The sequence below is a fragment of the Hesperophylax consimilis genome, chromosome 1 (assembly GCF_061612785.1).
Source record: "Hesperophylax consimilis isolate HC1 chromosome 1, BYU_Hcon_1.0, whole genome shotgun sequence".
Taxonomy (NCBI): Eukaryota; Metazoa; Arthropoda; class Insecta; order Trichoptera; family Limnephilidae; genus Hesperophylax; species Hesperophylax consimilis.
The window spans coordinates 49,280,871-49,298,449 of NC_142836.1; the positions used below are offsets into that span (position 1 = coordinate 49,280,871).

Below are 17,579 nucleotides of genomic sequence, written 5' to 3' on the forward strand. Positions count from 1 at the left end.
ATAGGACAATTGGGTTTATTCTCTTTTTCACGTCTATTTTTACAAGTTTTCATAGTACAAGTCAACATTTTGCCGTGTTATTTCGTAAAATGAACCGATGATGCCTCGACCATAGTTCGCACAAGAATGATGACGTCACGTTTTCAAATTTCACTTGAGGCCATACGCGAGCACAGCCGGCTCCAATGGAACCGGTATGGGGAGTGGGGATAGTACGCTTTTAATCACTTAGGGCAGGTCTACTAATATTCATATGTCTATGATCAAGACGGAATTTCACCTGTAAATCAAGAAATTAAAATAAATGAACAAAGTACATAGTAAAACATTATTGTTGAGCGTACAAATGATCTCATAACGGCCTATGAATTAACTCACGGAAGATAAATAAAGACATTACATAAGCCCGAGAAAATATACTGAGCCTACAGATGTACAAGGAGGAACTGAATCGGCTAGTAAATATAGCAGCTTAGGGAGGAATTCATTGAACCTACGAAAAATCAATCGTTTGGTATTAACTCGCGGAGAAACACCACTCGCACTTAATGCTAATAAAACCAAATTCATCACATTAAAAATGAAAAAAATATATTCAAAAAACTTGGAAGGAAACCTGAACTTAAAAATACTTTGATCCCATCCCTTAATTGGTGTTTTTCATAGACATATGATAATATTCATATGTCTATGGTGTTTTTACAATTTGAGTAGGTATCATTTGTTTATATGATATTATATATAATCACCTATTCGATATAGGCAACATTTGTTTATGGAATAATATATATAATTATCCAACCTTGTCGTGTTTTTAGAATTCGAGTTGATATCATTTACCCAACCTGATCGCATATAATATTGTGACTAACAATGTTTGAGATGCCTGTATTGTATCTCTGGGTTAGTACAAGGGCATCAATTACTGATTTGAGTATACCTCCGAGCGTGTTGCTTATCTTGGTATGTATATTTTATATTATAATATATTTATATTGTAATAACTTTATTCATTATTATTCCACCTCTATACTAATAAATTGCATATATCTTTGTATATAGGCTTAAGTTCTACAATTATTGTAAAATTAATCTGCTGACAAACTGCTTTAGCAGTTTAGCGGGTTTTGGAATGAAGAATAAAAATAGTAAAAAAATAAAGTAAACAATAAGGTTCAAATATAAACGCATTAGTACAGATCCCCAAACAAAAAACCTAGCACTTCTACGTCAACAAGCAATGGTTTTCATCATTTTACGTGCATATTATTATAATAACAAGATAAATTCTTTTCAAAGCAAATCCGGTACGGCAGGCACGCTCGTTTGGTTTCTCATTATATTATGACTTAATTTTTTAGTTTCAAGGTTGTTTACCTGTTATGAAATATCTCATGCCGAATTTAGAAGCATTCCTGAGCGATATTGAGATGGAAAATTGTGTTGCTTTAGTTTGATGTGGTTCTAATAACATATAAAATAATTTTACGTGTTCTACTACCCATTGACAAGCCACAAAATTAAACATTAAAAAATCTTATGTACCTACATGGGTGTTTTTCTATATTAACCCCACACAGACTCTGAGAAAATAATTAACTCCTCTTTATGCATTACGTGTATTTGGTGTTAATTTATGATACTGTAGTGCACAAACACACTAAATAAATTAGTGTTTTCAAGGAAATGTATTAACTTGATTGAAAAAAACCAAAATAAAAAATAGTGTTTGTCCTGGAAAAATATGTACGATGATATCGGCTGAGAAAAAACGGATTATAAAAATTGTGATGATGATTTTTTAATCACACCAAACAACAACAATATCTTACCAATACTTAACGATATAAGTAAGTGATTAGCATTCATGTTATAAAGGTGTCCACAAAAATACATAAAATTCAGCTAACTGTTGTGGGTTGTTCTTTAGTGAAACGTTATTGATGTTTGTTTATACGTCGTGGCATGTCGTTGATTGATATCTCTTTAACGTCGCCATTACTTTTTACATGAACAAATCTACTTAGCATTCTAGGAGCGATGTATTTTCAAATACCATTCAATGGCAGCTTCTTTTATGCACATAGGAGCACGACGAGAAAACGGATTTATTTGAAGAGGGGAAGCAATCTGCTAAATTCATGCCATTGAATATCGCCTTGACCGGAAAAATGGGTGAGGATACTCTTGTTGACTTTGTGGACAACGTCTTGCAGCGTACTCGACTGCGGGTTCAAACAGTAAACGTTATCAAAAGTCATGGTGTATTCGTGGCTCGTGGGCCGATAGCTGCCGGTTTTTGCCGCGAATCAAAGAACAGCCTCGCCGTAAAACGGTTACAGTGGTGGACATTGCGTACACACTAAAACCTAGTTACTTTGTCTGCAAAGGTTACGGTTACAGCTAGCAAATGATTTCACGGCTTTAGTGAAATCATTCGCAGGCTCAGGAGAGATGGAATGATTGTAGAAAACGGCAAAAAAATCCCCATAACTAACATCCGGAAAGAACTTTGTAAAATATAAATGTAATACTCTGATAAGTGATAGTTCCCAGTTCCTGGAAGAAAATACCGGAACATCCCGGAAAGCAATATGCTGCAGCTGGAAGAACAGTGAAAGTAGAATGACTGATTCTGCAAAATGTGCAGAATCAGGATTGGTATTCGTCAGCTACTGCACAAGAAGACTTTTCCGAAGTCAGGTATAAGCTATGACGATGTTCGTCGTTTAAAACTCTGTACAATATTATTGCAACTCATATTATTTCATTCTTCAAACAGTAAAAAAGAAAATATTTTCATATCTATATCTATTCTATTCTATCCATCATCTTATTTTCCACATAAATAAAAATGTGAATGTTCGTGGGTTCAAAATCTTAAATCTTCGAAAGTTTTTGACCGATTGCTTTGAAATTCCGACACAACGTTCCATTAGAATACGCGTGTTTTTGTATATACCTATATTATATAGATGTCACCTGTGACAGGTAAAAACATGCTTTTTGAAAAGCATCGCCATCTGTTGGACGTAATCCACATAGACAGACTGAGCCCCAGGAACGCGTAGTGAACAGCTAGTTTATAATTAATTATCTACCACTTTGATTTGACATTCATTCATACTGTTTTTGGTAAGTATTAAGATACGCTTAACGTTAGATATTATTTCATAAACACTTTATATCAGTTCAAATATAATTATTTCAATCTCCGGAGAAGCAAAATATTGCATTTTAATAACTATTTTGTTAAAAAAAATTTTGACAAATCGTCATTCCCTTGAAGGAAACACCTTTGTACTCTATTTTTGTGTTTTACCAGATAACCAGATATTCCATAGAGTGTTATGTAAAAATTACGATATTTTTAGAAAATTAGAAAAAAATGTTTTTTAGTGTGGTTTTTTAGAAAGTAGTAGCCCAAATGCATACGTGGTTTGTTAGCACACGTGTCAATGGTTTACCGTCTGTCACCTGTTTCTGCCCTTTTCGAGTAGACCACACAGTCCCTCTTGGAGTTTTCCATTGAGCCTGTTCTCTGATGAAGTGGAAGTAGATGGTCTACTTCAAGGCTTTTTGTACTCACCCACTAATTGATTTACTAAAATTTGGTTAAATTTCAAATAGCTGAGCTGGTTTTTCGTTTTTATTTTTTTATAAATTTATATGGAATATATCAGTTAATGGAACATATCTCCCTTTCTTTTTGCCACCATTTCAGCGATTTTCTTGAGAAGCAATACGACGATACATACTGATCAGCACGATCAACCCCACCCATGGATTTAGTATAATGATAACGTTTGGTTTATCATTATACTAGTATAATGATAACGTTTGGTTTATGTTTAATTACGATCTAGCGACGTTTCATCGTAAAAATCACTTTGCACGGAAAACAAACTCGTCTAAACTATCAATGAATTGAAAATTCCTCCATATTTATTGCGCGGTCAAAATTAATCAAATTAAATGAAAGTGGGTACTGTATAAGACTGAATAGAACATGTGTATACCCGCAAAAGGACCCTCTTATTTTTTAAATAGTAAAATGTACACCGATTGTTTATGTCGCCGCTGCGGCGCCATTGGAGTTAATAGAATTTTTTCAATGTCGCCGTGGTCGTGACAACGGAGTACAAAAGGTTGAAATTGGTGTGACTTGTTATGAAAAAAATAAAATCTTTTTTTATTTTACCCAAACAAAGAAAATAAGAACTAAAATAGGTTTTTAGTTTCTTAGTTTGAATTTCTTTAAAACGAAAAAAAATAGCTTTAAGGGCCTTCCTTACTAGCGATCTCAATCGTTGTATGAAGAATCATGAATTGTCAGATTCAAACGACAATCTAAGTTATTAATCGTCAAAATATCGATAATGTAGCCACGCTTGGCTATCGTAAATACATTTTTCTGTCGAGATATATGTTTTTACTAACAATTTATTTTCGTTAAATACTATATAATGAACATCTAAGAATTCTCCTACTCATTCGGCTGATTCGGCTCTATGAGGTGGCCGTGAATGCACGCTTTCTACGGTCCGTCGTGTCAATATTTTTTCAAAGTTCGAAATTCCGCGTAATTATTACACTTCCATGAGACGTTTCAACAATATTCCACTCTATGCGTTGCGCGTAGGGACTATAATAGTGTGTCGCCTTTTTTTATGTTTCATCTGTGCGTTTCCGTCGAAGCTGTGTAGTGTCAAATAGTATTATTAAGAATCAATTTATTGTTAACATTTTTTTGGGTTTCTAGGTAATAAACAATTTAATATTATTAAGAATTAATATATTGTTAACATTTTTTCGGGTTTATAGGTAATAAACAATTTTATATTATTAAGAATTAATTTATTGTTAACTTTTTTTCGGGTTTCTAATAAATATAGTAATAAACAATTTGATGTTTTTAAAATATAAAAGTATATAAAATATTCCAGCACTTACAATAAAATAAAAGAAGCACATCGTATAAAAATGTTTCAGTCGAAAAGATCGAATGCCGAAATCACTTACTTCGAAATTATTGCAAAAAACTTAAATCACTGTTAGAAGTATCCCTTAGCATTGAGGAAGATTGTGTCAAGCCGTATTTTACGCCTGAGAACGGCTGTACGTTGTGCAATAACGTACCGGAAGACTATGAATTAGGAAAAATAAAACAGTTTTATTTGAATATATTGAATGGTCCAAAACATGTATTTGGAGACCACTCACTATGCAAGGAACGGGCATACTTTTGCAAACGGGATACTGGCGACACTAATTACGTACCCAATATGACTTCGAGCTTGATAATGTCAAGAAACGCTTTTACAATTTTTGCATGCTACCCGAATTAATTGATCCTCGACATAATCGCTGCATGCCTATTAGAAATCCTGAGTATTTAGAAAAGTGCATAATAGCGAAAAGAAACAAAGTAAAATTGGTTTCAGCTAAAACCAAAACATGTAAAAAGGAATTGTTTCGAAGAAATCAATAACATTTTATTTCATTGAAGTGTCTTCAGAAGAAATTTCATTTATATTCCTAATGTATGTAGTCCACATTTTTAGAAATAGGGAAAAGGAGGGTTGGAAAGTTCCTGGCTATTCAGATCTAGTCACTAAACAACTAAAGAAACAAACTACCTTAAAAAATTGAAAATTAATAGTATTATTACTTCAATAGAAGAGAGTCCAAATATAATTACTAATCATATAAATTACTTCTTCAGTGACATTGGTCCAAGCTTCGCTAGTAATTTGTGCAGTGCTAATAAAACTATTGAGATGTGTCTGGTGAATGATTTTAAATCTGAACTTCACGTTACAGGGGACAATTTTTATTTTAAACCAACTAGCATTTCTGAAGTCACAAATGTGATAAATGATTTAAAAATGTCTTTCTCGTGCGGTATTGATTTTTTAAGTGTTATGGTGTATAAAATGCATGTATCCGAATTAGCTTGTCTCATATCTCACCTTGTAAATACAGGAGTTTTCCAATAAGAGGTGAAATTTTGATATTTAATCGTAAAATATCAATGGTTTCGTTGCTTGTGTGGCACGTAGCGCCGTCTTGTTGAAAGTAAACGTTGTCCAGATTAATACCATCCGATTCCGGCCATAAAACATCATTCATTTTTTTTCGGTAGCGCAGTCCATTCACTGTTGTCCATTCTGTTGCTCCAGCCTCATTTTCAAAAAAGTAAGGTCCAATGACTCCGCCAGACCATAAACCGCACCAAACAGTCACACGTTGAGTGTAAAGAGGCTTTTTAACAATAACTCTTGGGTTTTTCGAGCCTCAGATGCGATGATTTTGCTTGTTGACGAAGCCACCGAGGTGGAAATGGGCCTCATCACTCAAAATGATTTGCATTTGATTCACTCAAGTGAATTTTAATAAGTTCAATGCGTTGTTGAAGCGTGTATCGTTCCATTTTATTAATGGCGTTGTTTCTACTTGTCAAATGTCAAAAAATGACAGCTTCAAAAGTAACATCTACCGAAATAGCGGGCTATTCAAAATAACACCTCTTATTGGAAAACACTGTATTAGCTTCGAGAGTGGGATGTTCCCTTCTCATTGTAAGTAATTCCCCTTTTTAAATATGGAGATCGTCTAGATGTGAATAATTACAGACCTATATTCTTACTCAATACTCTTTCAAAAGTAATAGAGAGATTAGCTATGTCGAGATTGGTATCATTCTTAGAAACATATAATATACTCTCTAGCAATCAGTTTGGTTTCAGAGAGAATACAGGAACAAGTGATGTAGTGTTGAGGGTATTGTCCAAAGTCAAAGTCAAACATGAATACAATGTCCTGAAGGAGCTTGCAGAACTAGAAAGCATTACCATAGAAAAGTGTGGTCTTTTCATACATGAAGAGTATCCGTATATGGGTGCGACACCAGATGGAATTTCTTCTGAATACACCGTGATTGAAATTAAATGTCCTTTCGCAGCACGCAGCATGCTCATATAAGAAGCAGTAAAATCCAAAAAAATTATGTTAGCAAAAATGGAGAGATTCTGGTAAATACATCTCACGATTGGTTTTACCAGGTTCAGGGCCAATTACATGTAACAAAAAAAGCTATTTGTATGTTTGTTGTATGGACTGAACTCGGATAAAAATCGAAAAAATTTTACGGGATGACGAATTTCGGCAGACTAATATGGTTGAACAGCTGAATCGCTTTTAAAATTTTTGCATGCTACCCGAATTAATTGATCCTGGACATAATCGCTGCATGCCTATTATAAATCCTGAGTAATTCAAAGTGCATAATACCGAAAAGAAGTAAAGTAAAATTGGTTTCAGCTAAAACCAAAACATGTAAGAATTTTTAAGAAGATCAATAACATTTTCATTGAAGTGTCCTCAAAAGAAATTTCATTTATATTCCTTATGTATGTGGTCTACATTTTTAGAGATAGGGAGGATGGGGGGTCGGAAAGTTCCAGGCTATTCAGATCTAGTCACTAAACATATCTACGCCGTTCTCAAGCAACTTTCAATCCTGAATTATGGTCTCTCACCAGGGTGATACTGAACATATCTTCCACTTTTGAACGAGGTACAGATTCATTATATGTAACTATATAAAATTTATTTTAATTCTATAATATGACATACTTATATAAATTAAATTAAATTTGTTTTGTCCTCGCCGGCTTTTGAACCCGTGACCTCAAATTAAACTATACAATTTAGTATTAACAGTGCCCCGCCGCACTGCGAAACCAGTCTGGAACAAAGGGAAGCCTTTTGTAACTCTTTATAATTGTATTTATCAAAAAAAAATCCAAATAAAAAGTTATATTAAATGTTGTTACTGAGAACCTCCTCAATGAATCAAGCTATTGTAATATTGCATTACATTCTAAAATATATTTTAACATAATTTTCATAATCACAATATCTTTAATTAATAATAATTTGTTTTGCTCTGTGCGTGTCTTGTATTGAATGGAACGCACCGGCCAGCTGCCAGGTGCAGCGAGTTAGATATTCGAATTCGCGCTAGAAACATTTAGTAGCGAGGGCCGTTAAAACCTATTTCTATTACGTCAAAACATGGCCTGGGCAGAAGACGATAAAATTTACAACAAAAGATATAAATTTGTCATAGACCACTTTAATTTTAATTGCACTCTACCGGTATCGGAAGCACCCTTCCTTTATCAGGAGAATATTAAAACAATAAAATAGTTTTAATATTCTCCTGACGAAGGAGGGGTGCTTCCGAAACCGGTAGAGTGCAATTAAAATTAAAGTGGTCTAAAACAAATTTATTTCTTTTATTGTGAATTATGACGAGCCACAAAATAAATGCTCATTACAAATATGTGAAGATAAAATTATCCGTATATTATTATTATCTTGAAAAAAAAACTATTAAAATGGATTATTTTGATTTTCTGCAGATTGAAGATGCTCCCCATTGAATAATGGATATTTTAAAATAATTTGTGTCCATTAAGAATGTCCAGCGTATGTGGATATTTAAATTATGCTTACAGAGCTGTTTACCTATGGGGCATAATCATTTTAACACACGTCTGCATTCGGACATTTTGCTAACATTACACTGCATTACTAATTTTTTGAACACACTCGCAATCATAAATGCAAATTAATGTTCCTTGAACAATTCCAAAGTGATGTATTTCCAATAATTATTATTGTACACGTTTTATTTCAACAATTTACAATATGCATAAATGAAGAAAATGAAAGAGTTATTAAATATAATTATTTTTGAATTACAGTAAGCACCGGATTAAGTGTCATTTGGTTGATTATGCAGCGGCTATAACTGTATTATTTTAAGGTTTTGTGTGAGGTTTACGATATCACACAAACCTAAAGCGTGTACACGGAAGTTTGGAATCTAAACACTAATCCGGTTAAAATGCATTTTTTAAGTTCCGTTAAATTTGACGTTGCATTAATAAATTATACTTAACGGCCCTCGGCGTTTCTAGCTAACTCGCTGCACCAGCAGCTGGCAGGTGCGTTCCATTCAAAACCATGACACGCACAGAGCAAAACAAATTATTATTACAGGACAAGGGTCCTGGGTTCGAGTCCCAGATGTGACCGTTTCCTTTTCTGATTTTTCTGTTTCAGATTTTCGTTTAAAAATCACTAATATTGTCTTCAATATTTAAATTATTATTAATTAAAGATATTGTTATTATAAAAATTATGTTAAAATATATTTTAGAATGTAATGCAATATAACTATAGCTTGATTCATGGAGGAGGTTCTCAGTTACAACATTTAATATAACTTTTTATTTGGATTTTTTTTGATACATACATAGATGAGATGTGTACCTTTGTACCCATACAAAGGTACACATAGTAATACAATTATAAAGAGTGACAAAAGGCTTGGCCTTTGTTCCAGCCTGGTTTCGCAGTGTGGCGGAGCGAGGACAAAACAAATTTAATTTAATTTATATGAGTATATCATATTGTAGAATTGAAATGAATTTTATATAGGTACATATAATAAAGTTCCGTATCACCCTGGTGAGAGACCATCATTCCGAATTGAAAGTTACTTGAGAACGGCGTATATATGTTTAGTAACTAGATCTGAATAGCCAGGAACTTTCCAACCCTCCTCTTCCCTATCTCTAAAAATGTAGACTGCATACATTAGGCATATAAATGAAATTTCTTCCGAAGACAATTCAATGAAATAAATTGTTGTTGATTTCTTCTTAACAATTCCTTCTTACATGTTTTGGTTTTAGCTGAAACCAATTTTACTTTACTTCTTTTCGGTTTCATGCACTTTTCTAAATACTCAGGATTTATAATAGGCATGCAGCGATTATGTCGAGGATCAATTAATTCGGGTAGCATGCAAAAATTGTAAAAGCGTTTCAGCTGTTCAACCATATTATTCTGCCAAAATTCGTCATCCTGTAAAATTTTTTCGATTTTTATTCTGAGTTCAGTCCATACAACTAACATACAAATATCTTTTTTTGTTACATGTAATTGGCCCTGAACCTGGTAAAACCAATCGTGAGATGTATTTACCTGCATTTCTCCATTTTTGTTAAGTTTCCAAAAGATTATTTTTTTGGAATTTACTGCTTCATATATGAACATGCTGCGTGCTGCGTAAGGGCATTTAATTTCAATCACGGTGTCTTCAGAAGAAATTCCATCTGGGGTCGCACCTATATACGGATACTCTTCATCTATAAAAAGACCACTCTTTTCTATGGTAATGCTTTCTAGTTCTGCAAGCTCTTTCATGATATTGTATTCATGTTTTTGTCCGTGACGAATTGAAGGAATATTTGATAAGGATTGCTGGTACAGTATATTTTCGAGTAATGGAGCGCAACTGATATTTTGCCGCGGTTTGCACACTTTTCCAAAACACGATGCCGTAATCATATTGCGACGATCCACTTTCCACTAGATGCTTGAAGTACTGTCGCCCTTTCAATTGCTTGCCTATCTTTGGCTATGGTAAAAAGCCTTTCTAAAAAATCATCTTTAGCTGCCTCATACGATGCTTGGTCCATATCAAGCTTTTCTGCATTGGGACCATAATGCTATTCATTTGCTGGAGCGAGCTGCAGGGTTTTTATTTTTTTTTACTTAATACTTGTTGATTATTTTTCTGCAATCTTTTTAATTCAAATTGCTTTATGAGTTTTCCGGGACTATTACCGATTGGCGTCATGTATCTTTTATCAGGAAATTTGTCAATGTGGATGAGTGTTTCAGGCTAATAATTATTGCTTATAAAAATAATTATTACCGATTGCAAATGTATGCAAAGAATAGTGTGGACGATTGGTGTTGAACGCTCCTACTGCTGCAGCGCACCTTCCATTGTAGGACTGTTTTAGAAAATAGTTGATAAGCTTTTCACCAATAAATTTAGCCACAGCATTATTATAGCACTCCAAAGTATTGCCGTCTACATCATGTATTTCACTTCAAGCATTAGATGCCAAAAGTCGAACGTGCTGCATGATTCTGGACATTATCAAGCTCAAAGTACGTCATATTGGGTACGTAATTAATGTCGCCAGTATCCCGTTTGCAAAAGTATGCCCGTTCGTTGCATAGTGAGTGGTCTACAAATACATGTTTTGGACCATTCAATATATCCAAATAAAGCTGTTTTATTTTTTCCTTTTGACTACAATTCATAGCCTTCTGGTACGTTATTGCACAACTTATTCAACGTTATTGAAGACCAAATTTTAGTATGTAGTAAGTAGTACATAATATTATAGTAGTCCTAGAAAATAATATATTAGGTATAAGTGATCTAAGTTTTTTGCAATAATTTCGAAAAAAGTGATTTCGGCATTCGATCTTTTCGATTGAAACATTTTTATACAAATGTGCTTCTTTTATTTTATAATAAGTGCTGGAATATTTTGTCTACTTTTATATTTTAAAAATATCAAATGGTTTATTACCTAGAAACCCGAAAAAATATTAACAATAAATTAATTCTTAATAATACTATTTGATCCTACACAGCTTCGACGGAAACTCACAGATGAAACATAAAAAGGCGACACACTATTATAGTCCCTACGCGCAACGCATATAGTGGAATATTGTTGAAACGTCACATGGAAGTATAATAATTACGTGGAATTTCGAACTTTGAAAAAAGATTGTCACGACGGACCGTAGAAAACGTGCATTCACAGCCACCTCTTTGAGCCAAATGAGCAGGAGAATCCTTAGATGTTTATTATATAGTATTTAATGAAAATAAATTGTTAATAAAAACATATATATCGACAGAAAAATGTATTTATGATAGCTTAACGTAGCTACATTATCGATGTTTTGACGATTAATAACTTAGATTGTCGATTGAATCTGACAATTCATGATTCTCCATACAACGATTGAGATCACTAGTAAGGAAGGCCCTTAACAGTGCGACAATTTCAGTTATCAGTAGACAGGATTTATCACACAATTGTGGCGAAATGGCTTCTTAATTATCAGAAAAATACAAACACGATAAATGCAACTGCATGGTAAATATTTCTTTAGATTTGGAAGTTTGTGGATTTTAAAGATAAATTACTGTTAATATAATATAAATTAATAATATAAAATAAAATATAAATTAACATTATGATTACCAGAGCACATTCGAAAAATTCGAAAGATTATATTTTATATACTCGTATCTGATAGTGTTAGTATCTCAAATAACTGAAAAGTTTTTAGTTTTCGTTGTGGATAACATGGATAATTTCCAAACCATCCAAAAGATTAGTTTGTATAAAAATTTCGACCAATTCATCACCAATTTTCCAAGAATGATTTCCAAGATCAAAATACGAATAATTTACGAAAATCGAATAGCAAAATCAAAAAGATAAATGTTTTACCAAACAAATAATGAAAAATGTCAAATGTCAAAAAGAAAAATCTAACTTATGAACCCAACTTTACGTACGACGATATTTCTGTCACGGTGTGGTTGCTGCCACTGGATCGCTCGGTATTTTTTGTCCAAGGAACCGGCTATTTTTGGAATCGGTTCCAAAAATTCGAGCTATGCCTATGAACAAAAAAATATATCTGAAATGATATTTTATATGTAAAAGGTAATCTTGAAATTTTAGAGCTGTCAAAGCGATTTTATTAAAAATTATAGGCGTGCTATTGGTATCAGGTAAGAGGGGAGAAACTCGAACTTTATGTCAAATACACAATTTTGGCGGTGTTCTTTAATTTCTCGAGTTCTGATTTGCAGTATATTTCTTAGTTAATGGAAGTTTGGTAATTAGTAGAAATTAGTTTTCACTCGTCCAGTTTATTTAAAAATGAACGAAGTTACGCGACATTCATATATTACGTAAGGATTAAAAAATGGTTTTGGATAGAAAAATGAATAAGTTCAATGTAAATTTTTGCACACATTCTTATAATTGCTGTTGCAGAACTTTAATAAATTGGCAAAGCCCATCAAAAAACCGCCTGCAGGGCCTAGCAGTAAAAAACCCGCTGCGACGTTAAATAGACAATAATTTACTTTTTTCTCAGTAGTTTTCTTACTGCCGCACAGCAAAAAATAGGCGAAATTAAATTCCATAACATAGTCGAGTGACCGTTTTATCTGATTTACATATAATAACCGGGACAAGGATCACATTAACCGGTGCGTACTGTGTTGCCTTTTCTATTACATTGTGTTGTAGCACTTGTTTCTGTTATTTCATAATAATTATCTATGGACAATAAAAATAAGATTGAAGGGCACGAGGAGGCTTAGTTATGATTTTAAAAGGCAAATCAAGCAAATGGAAGAAATTTATTTGTTTATTACATCAAAAGGTGATTGGATAATTTAGTAGAAAATCATTGATTGTCCACAGACATTCAAATTTACGAATGATTTTTACGTCTACTGTCTCACACAGTGACAATAAAAATTGAAATTTTTTTTAGAGATATTTAGGTAAAGTAATATTTTTTGCTTTTGCAGATTATAATACACAGGGTACCTTGTTATATACAAATGTCGATTTAAAAAAATATATGGTGTTTTAGATTTAAAAAAATCATTATTTTTGTGAAACTTTTAATAAATTCACGTTCAATTTTTCATTTTTTAAGCTCAACTTTTTTAATTTTCTTAAAATTTATGAGCGAACCTGTTATATTACCAATCGTTCGCAATAAAGTATTATTATTTGGTTCATAGTTGCGAGGCAAACAAATTCATGCACTAAATATAATGTAATTATTAAATTATTAATTACTTTCTCAGTCCTGTATACTACTTACCTTGTAAAATTCTATGAATTAATGAACTAATGTCTCAGAAATAAAATGTTTCACAAAAGTATATCAAAATTGTGCAATCAAAAACAAATCCAAAACAAAATAAAAATATTGCGCAGTCAAAAACAAAAATAAGGGCATGAATGTATGGTATTGCACAACGGACGTAAGTGATAATATATACTGTTTGTTTATAAGAAAAATTTATCTATTTCTATTATTTTAGTCAAGAAATGGTGAGTTTTTAAAATAGTTAATGTTTTGACGTAACAATATCTCATCAAAAGTTGTCATTAGTGTGTTTTCAGGCGCAGTAAAATTAATATGCGTTTGGGCTAATCTGATCTTGCATTGGCTACTGGAAATTTTAATTGGAGGTAAAATTTTATCAAACAATTTCACAAATTTCAAGTTGTATAAATTTAGTTCCATGTAGCATTGTGTGTTTTGTTGAGGTTATAAATCATAGTCAATATTGATGCTCTGATTTATTGAATATATGGATTTATTAAAAAAAAACCTATTATAATAATACATATTAAACATATTGTTTTTTTTTGTTTATTTTTCTTAGAATTCAGTATATTATAATTATGTTATTTATTATTCTTCTGAACCAACAAAGACAAATATGTTTTACGCATTACCATAAAAGCAGTAAGGTCTGTAGGTTGCCTAGTTTTTAATTTTTTTTTCGATTCCAATAAATTTGTTAGTGTTAAATAAAGATTATATTTCGAGTAAAAGCATTAAAATGTACGAAATAAAACGGGCGCACAACTTACGCCGCTTGGAGGCGCTAGTGTAGCATGTTGCTATCAGAATAATAATAGTTGGATAACTTGTATAGCGCCGTTTTTGTGAAAAATCATACCAAGGGCGCTGTATGTATGGGTAATGTCAGAAGGTTGAGGTATTATCAATATTATGGGGTATTTGGTTCAGGTGACAATAATAATTTGTTTTGGACATATTTATATTGTACGTTTTATTCATTCTTGTTTGTCATTCACTTTAGCATATTTAATTAATTATTTTGTTACTATTGTTATTACTATGTATTAAAACATCCACGTCTGTAAATTTTTATGCATCATGCCTGTTTCATGTACTTAAATACAATAAAATAAATACACAATTACCAGGTCTTTGGATAGAACGGATATTATCGGTTATCAGTCGAAGTAAAACGTTACACTGTATATTTAACAGAAATTCAATGTACATAACTTATTTACGTGCTGTCGTAAATAAGTTATGAATTTTATATTCTGAAATGTACAATACAGAATCATTTACCTAGAAATTTTTGTTCGTAAAATTATCTTTTTAGTTCAGTTGGCCGACGAGAAAAAACCACGAGGATGTCACTTTGTCTTGCAACTGCAATGGTGACGCCGAGTAAAGGGGTTCGGGCAAAATTTAAACTTAGCGTGCGTTGACTGATATTTTTATACTCTATATGCACAAAATGCTTGGTGAAGCGATTCTGTTTTGAAATGGGGTTTTGTTTTTATCTATCACTATCATTCATCACCGGATGATTTCCGGCTAGAATTTCGAATTAATCCAATATTTTCGACTAAAGTAAATTACAGGGAGCTGCACACAATTAAATCACGAGGTCTTTAAACATTGTGAGAACATTTCATTTATTAATTTATTATTTAATTTTTGTAAGGTTCATCAAATTTAATATTCAGCATCAGAATACGTAGACTATAATTGACCCATTTATTAAATTATAAATCCATCTTCGTGTCTGGGCCCAGAATGTAATGAAATTATGTAAATATACCTTTGTCGACGCATATCGGTAGGGATCAAGTGAGTGTAAAACCGCCCGTTTCAAACTGATCAGTTGAAATTGAATTCATTTTATCAGACAGATTGCTTTATCCGCACTCGATTGGCGGCTAAGCTAAGCGTACATTTGAAGTGAATGATTTATTTATGCATTTGACGTGCGACGTGGACGCTGCACGCTGCACGTTGCACGGAAAAAGCGAATTGTTGCTTCGTTGCTTTTATTATGACATCAATAGGGTAATAAATGCTTTAATTATATATTTCACTCCATTTTAATGATTTTTTTTTTTTTTTTATGTGACACCTCACAAGAGTGTCCCTGCCTGTGCAGTGCACAGACAGGGGAACTATGTCACCACCCGGTTGGGCGGCGTTGTGGGGCGGAGTAAGGTAGGGGCTGTAGTAAGGGATTTGTTAATGCGGGCCTTGAAGAGGCTCGGATTATAGGAGGGAGGAAAAACAGATGCCGGTAGCTCGTTCCACATACGAGCCGACTTACACAAAAACGAGTCGTAAAAACGGCCCGTTCTCATGAAGCCAACGTCAACCGTGAACGGGTGTTCAGTTCGTGTCCGTCGAGTTTCGCGCACGTGCACCGGTGCATCAGGAATCAATGCTGCTAGCTCCTTGGAGCAGGCTCCATTGAAATACCTGTAGAACAGACACAGCATGCCTACATTGCGTCTATGCATCAGAGAAGGCAATCGGTCTGTTAACAACGGATTGTCAATCAGACGGATCGCTCTCCTTTGCACAGACTCAAGCAGGTTTATCAAGTATTTTGGGGCACCAGCCCAAAGGTGGCTCCCAAATTCAATAGTTGGGCGGACTTGAGACTTGTACAGGGTCAGCAGCTGGTCACTGTTGAAGAATCTCCTAGCCCTGTACAAGACGCCCAACTTTTTGGAGGCCTGATTTACTCGGGCTTCTATGGATGATCAACCAAAATGAAATATTTTATTAAAATTGATCGCCCGAATTCCGTAAAATGCCAACATTTATTAAATTCCAGCGCTTGCGTTTCCCATTTCCAGATCCGACTTGTTTTTATTTATAGTAGACCTGAAACTGTTATTCATTTTCATTTGCTTTTTGCTTATAACTATGAACACCCAACTATCGGTTATGTCAATTAAATGGTGTGTGTCTTTTCCATGTCAACAATCAGTCAGTAATACACCGTTACTAATCAATACTGTGTAAAGATCTAAATCTGATTTTGCAAAACGTTCTCCACTGAAACCTACCGCTTACTCGGTTACGCAAAATGAACATTTGAATAATTTGAAGAATTCAAAATAATTGAACACAAATATTTTTTTAGAAAGCATTATGTAGGTAGAAAAACAAATCCAAAAAAAAACAGTTTATTCGATCAGGCTACTTTTCATGAAATGTTTCAGTTGAACTGACCGGATAGAATTCTTCCACGCTGTGACGATTTACACTCGCGTTTTGATCAAATTAAGGGTTTTTTAGTTTCATAAAGAAGCGTTACCAGTATTCGTGCTTTCTTTGTAAATAAATGATTTGGTAGTGATTCAAACTCTGCTTATCTCAAAATATAGACTACCCCTTTTTTATTATCCCGTTATCCCCCTCTTATTTTTTGTGAAAATATATTATAAGATTTACTCTGGGTCTTCAATCAAAATTAATATTCATGATTATTTAAAAAAATTTATTATTTTCAAAAACAAAAGACATATTTTATAACTTCCTTTCATCTGCATTTTTTTACGTTTGTGGCTCTAAATTATTGATTTTTATCGATAAAAAAATCTCGAATGGAACACTTGATCAATGTAGAATTTTCAGCGTAAATGACAATTTCATAAATAATGCAACTAGTTTTAATTCTCATTTCTATATCAAACTATGTCTCTATGTGGTTGCAATTAAAATAACATACAAATGAACGTTGTTCGTTAAAACTCAGCAATAAAGGTTTTTTATTCTAA

General features: G+C 33.1%; 1 protein-coding gene across 1 annotated transcript in view; it reads right to left on the reverse strand.

Moving 5' to 3' along the window:
• The window catches only part of LOC149427052 (uncharacterized), a 421,382-nt gene that overhangs the window by 241,354 nt on the left and 162,449 nt on the right, over positions 1 to 17,579 (reverse strand). The window lies entirely within an intron of this gene.